The sequence below is a fragment of the Mus caroli genome, unplaced genomic scaffold (assembly GCF_978045245.1).
Source record: "Mus caroli unplaced genomic scaffold, Mus_caroli_1 scaffold_8, whole genome shotgun sequence".
In the NCBI taxonomy this organism is placed as follows: Eukaryota; Metazoa; Chordata; class Mammalia; order Rodentia; family Muridae; genus Mus; species Mus caroli.
In genome coordinates this window covers 48,015,647-48,021,059 of record NW_028227263.1, presented here as the reverse complement: position 1 = coordinate 48,021,059, position 5,413 = coordinate 48,015,647, and the positions used below count along the sequence as shown (strand labels likewise).

The 5,413-nt window shown below is 47.3% G+C and overlaps 1 pseudogene; it reads right to left on the bottom strand.

Moving 5' to 3' along the window:
* Window positions 1-4,796: 4,796 nt before the first annotated feature.
* LOC147002930 (thioredoxin pseudogene) lies at window positions 4,797-5,054 on the bottom strand (annotated as a pseudogene).
* Window positions 5,055-5,413: the final 359 nt, after the last annotated feature.

Sequence of the window (5,413 nt, the reverse complement as noted above, 5' to 3'; positions counted from 1 at the left end):
AGCTTTTCACCAGAGGTCATTGCATCTCCCCAGGCAGCCAGCTGTCTATGGGACTCCTGAAAACACCCTCTCCACAGGCTGACCCCATCTTCTAAATTCTTTAATTATTAATGAATGTATTTAGAGTGTGTCAGAGGAAAACTGGGAGTTGAAATTCTCTCTTCTTCATGTGTGTGGAATTGGACCTGGGTGGCCAGGCTTGGCATCAAGTCTTATTTGCTGAGTCATCTCGTCAGCCCTACTACCCCAACCGTGAGCAAAGACCCATCAACAAGGCCTCTTGGAGTTACCCCAGTTTAACCATACAGTTTCTGTGGTGATCCTAGGAAATGACCAGCCCAACAAGACAATGAAGTTGAGTTGTTGGAATTAGAGCTAAAATCCTGTGGCAAAGCATTTGCCTAAGCAGATGGCCTGGATTCCATTCCTGGAGTCATGAAATAACTAAACAACCAGTCAAATCGTGAAATATACAAATAGTATCCTGTTTTGTGCAATCCTGGAATAGTCTTTTCACTGAGGGAGACAGGGAACAAGCAACTTGTCCTAGGTGGTAGTGTGGGACCAATACATAGACTTAGGTGTCACAGGGCTCTGGCACTAAGCCCCTGTGACAATGATAATGAATGTAAAGATGGTGGAGGGACCTGGGTCATTACAGCCCAAGAGGATACACTTAAAGTTGTGTGTTCTTTAACAGGGGTGCAGTCTGAAGAGCATATTGCAACTTGGGTTGTTGTGTGACCATCAGGGTCTATGCACACAAACCTAGATGGCATAATGAAACGTGCTTAGGCCACACCATGCACACTCACGTATGCAGTCTGCCATTGACTGCTATGTGATGCATATCTGTAGGTAGGAAATAAAGGCTGTAAATTATGATCACACAATTGAAGACATGTGACCGATGGATGGCATCCATGACACTTAAATGAAGTCCCTTGGGCCCTGTGGGGACAGGTGAGGTGTAATGGAGGCCTGAACTCAGGGTGTGATGATAACATTGCAGTTGCTCCCTCTTCTACCCTAAAGGAGGGGCAAGGATGGGATCCCAAGACACACTGGGAAGGCATTTAGAAGACCAGAGATAGGTCCAAGAATTCTTAAACTCCAAGTTGCTCTGAAGTCGTCCTTTGCTAGCAAGGCCTTTCTGAGCATTCCCGTGGCTCCTCCCAGAGCAGGCTCACACCAATTCACTGCTTTCAGACCACAAGCAAGAGTCCACCCCAGCAGAGCTTGAAGAACCCCTGGGAAGCAGTCTTATGGACAATATGAGGGTCAAGTGAAATGCTCTCAGTGCCCAGACTCACATGCAGTGAAAGTCCATGCCGATCCTCAGAAGTTTAGATCAAGAGTAAAACGCTAAGGTTAGACTAGGCCTAATTCACTGATGTGGGACTGACCTGGTTTCAGGATTTAATATTTTTCCTTGGTCATCTGTTGGGTGGATGAGCTTGGAGTTTGGATTCAACCGTGGCCTCGCTCATAAAAAAGAAATGTCAGCACCTCTTTGGAACAGGGGGAGGGAAACATCTGGAGGTCAAGAGAAGCAGACTCACTGAAGCAGATGAAGTCTATGGCACTTGCTAGCCTCCTAGGAGAGCAGAGGACACTCCCTCCAACGGAGCAAAGAGGAATCCATGCATAGGGTGCCCCCTCCCCCGCTCTTGCTGAAGCCACTCTCGGAGCCAGAGTGGACTGTGGAAGTGATGTAATAGATGCTCTTTGATATCAGTGTGGGCAATGGGAGCCTGGGAGTCTAGATAAGGAAGAAAGAGCCTTTGACCATCAGATGCAAAGGGGGGAAACACAATTACCAGCATGAGCCATGGGTGCCGAATAATTGTGGAAGTGTTTCTGGGATCTCTGAAGATTCTTGACTCATTGCAGTATCCCTGACACCACAGATGGGATGTTTTCACTCAGGACTAATAGAGGTAAAACAAACACAAAGGTCACAGGTCAGACAAAGTGGCTCAGGTGCTCAGCTGGGTGATAGCGTACTTGCCTGGTATATGCAAGGTCCTGGGTTCAAACACTCCAAAAATAAAATCATTTTTTAAAAAAAGGATAGTCATGACTTTAATAGGGCTTGAGCTTGTGAGTAGAGAGAAGCGAGGTGGCACTGACTGAAGGGGTAACCAGAATGCCCACTGAAGGAAGGGAGGGGCAAGCATTTTACTGATCTGTTGCAGTGAGCTAAACTGGGTATAGTTTCAAAGGATAGTTTTTGTTCTGTGTTCAAACAACTGGCCTTAAGGTTGGCAAGCTAGCGGGGTGCTTCTATTAACTCAGGAGCCGCTGAGTTGCTTCTGCTGATGGCACCACCACCTCCCAAGGATGCCCTGGCCTTAGAGTTTAGTCTTGGCCCTATGATAGGAAGAAAGACTTTCAGTGTTTGGACTGCTAAAGAAATGTGTTTCTATGTGCATGGTCAAGTAGAATCTGGCTCCCGGGGCAAGGTAGCAAAAGGGGCAAACACACTAGGAAGACAGAGATGTCAAGCCTTTCGCCTGGCCAGTCATCCTTCAGACATGCAAGAAGAGTTGGTGTTCTCGGTGAAAGCAGCTGTTTTCCACAGCAAAGTTAGTGGGGAGCTAAGAATGCACTGCCCACTTGCAGGGACCTCAAAATTAGTGATTTTTAAGTTTACCACTGGGCTCCGACTGGACCTTTGAGTCCATTCTTGGGGTTTCCCAAAGGCATTTGAGAGTTTCTCCCCTGGTAGTGGTTTCCATTTTATCTTTTTTTTTTTAAGATTTATTTATTTATTATATGTAAGTACACTGTCACTGTCTTCAGACACTCCAGAAGAGGGAGTCAGATCTCATTAAAGATGGTTGTGAGCTACCATGTGGTTGCTGGGATTTGAACTCCGGACCTTTGGAAGAACAGTTGGGTGCTCTTACCCACTGAGCCATCTCACCAGCCCCTCCATTTTATCTTTATTTACCCCTTGATCTTGAGGGATTTGGGATCTATTCGCTTATGCTTGTGGCCATCCTGAACCCTGCCTGCTCAGGTGGTCTCATCACAGGGGCTTCCAGGAACCTGGCCCTGCAGTCGGACCCAGCATTCTATGACAAGGCTGTTGAGAGGGAGCAAGTGTGGGTAAGAAGTTGTGCTGTCAGTAGGCAGCAGATTAAGGGCTCTGGGGGTGGGGGTGGGGTCCCATTTTGTCCCCTTGTGGTGATCTCTATATCATCTCCAGGGAGAAAGAGATAGAAGCCAAAAGCTCTCTGTAGTCACCACAGTGGGGGTGCCCTGCTTCCCACACAGTTCCCAGACTGCCACTCCCAGCCTTAAAACCTCATGGGGATAGAGTGAGGGAGGACACTAAGTCCCTTTGAGGTAAGTGGATGCTATTGATCTTCCTCCATAGAGGAGGGAGGGTGGCTAGACAGAGACTCTGAGTGCTAGCAGCTAGAAGGTGCAAGCAGGGCAATCTTGCCTGAGCCTTCCTAGTGGTGGTTATTTGCCCAGCTCGAGAATGGGCAGATGAAAGTGGGCATGCACAGCAAGAAGCCATCTGGCCTCTCTGACCTGGGGAAGAGGGGCTCTAGGAGACAAGTTATAAGGCAGGAGCTTTGAAATAACTCACCCTTCTGCCCCCTGCCCAGAGAGCAGAGCCCCAGCAGTGCTAGATCCCCACACTCTGAAGTGAACGACAGACACGGGGACAGTCATTCCTAGTACACCCCTAACAACTTGCATTTCCTTTGCAAATTAAATATTTTTTATTTCTTACGTGTGTGTGCATGTATACATGGCATGCATATGCAGGTGTTCATGGAGACTAGAAGAGGGAGTTAGATGCCCTGGATCCGGCTATCGAAGGCTATGGTGATCAGCCCAGCATGGATTCTGGGAACCGAACTTGAGTCCCCTGGAAGCATAGCAAGTGTTTTAAACCCCTGATCCATCTCTCTAGCACCCCATGCTTGCATTTTTGACTGAGAAAAAGGCTAGAGGGGTCCTGGAGGACAAAGGTGGCTGTCACCAATGCAGTCTGAAGTGATATCAAAGAAAGCTTTCATCTCACCTGTCTGTACTGGTCTGAGTCAACACAGTCCCTGACGCCTGCTCTGTGGCTCTTGTCCTAGCAAATCTCTCCCCTCCAGCTCCTCTCTGGAAGAACATTAGAGGTGCTGTGCTGAACAACAGAGGTCTCTATTGTTTGGTCTCCAGAGTTATCCAGCGTTCCGGTTCTCTGTCATAACAGGGCTCAAGGGGACCTTGGATCAGCTGGGTAGCCCACAGAGTATCATGGCAGCAGATTATATTGGTGCCATTTTGCTAATTGGACCTGGTGCTAGGGAGGTAGCCAGAATCCTAGCTGTCACAGTGGTAAGTGCAAGGGCGAGATGACAATTCAGAAGCTGTCCCTCAGGGCCCAGATGGCCTAACGCCATGCTGGGATGTTCTTCCTCCCTCCCTTCCTTCCAGACTATTTTCTTCCCTTTTTCTGTGTGTGTGTTTGTGGGGTGGGGCTGTAGGTGTGGGTGCATCTGGGGGGGGGTTGCAGACCAGAGTCTACCTTGAGCATTGTTTCTCAATTAAATTTAAACTTAATTTAAAATTTTAATTTAATGTTTTAAAGAGTGGAATTGATATTTTATTGTCATTTCTAAATAAATGACAGTTGGATATAAATTTCCATACTTCATTTTCTTTTCAGAAAATAAAAAATGCTAAGTTTTAAGCAGCTGGTGGTTGTTTTGCTTTTTCAGGGCATGACTGGGCAAATTTATTAACAGTGGCTTCAAGCTTTTCTTTGTTAGCTCCAGAAAACTTCATCTGCCTTTTGACCCCTTTTCTGAGACGTGGAAGCTCAGCACGCATTTGACTTCACAGCTTGCAGCAATGTCCCAGCAGCCATCCACATCTACATCAAGGAACAGCACCTTGGAATTTGGTTCAGAGAAGAATAAGAGGAAGTTGGTCATTCTGCAAGGCCCACAGCTTGCGCCCGTGAAGTCCAACACTGCAGGGTTATCTCCTGCAGCATCCACGGCCTCCGAAAAAGCTCCTATGCTCTTGATCCACTTCATTCCTTTGGCTGTTGTAGGAAGGCTCCTGATGAGCTACTGAAGAAACAGAACTGAGGCACCAGATAGCATGCACTAAATCTAATACAAGTTATTATAATTGTTGTGTGTGTGTGTCTGTATATATATATACACGTGCATGTCCTTAGCACTTAGTTATACAAGATGACCCATGGCTGTCAGCCAGCTGTTTCTCCCACACCCTAGGGTTCCATCAATAGGTGGAAGTAGCCTTGACAGTCAGAATGTAGCCTACACTCGCACTTGACTTAGATTATGACTGTGCATCGCTGTGTATTCAAGCAGCTAACAGCAGAGGTCGCTGCTGAGCAACGGTTCCTGTAAAGGGGAGGGTATCAGCC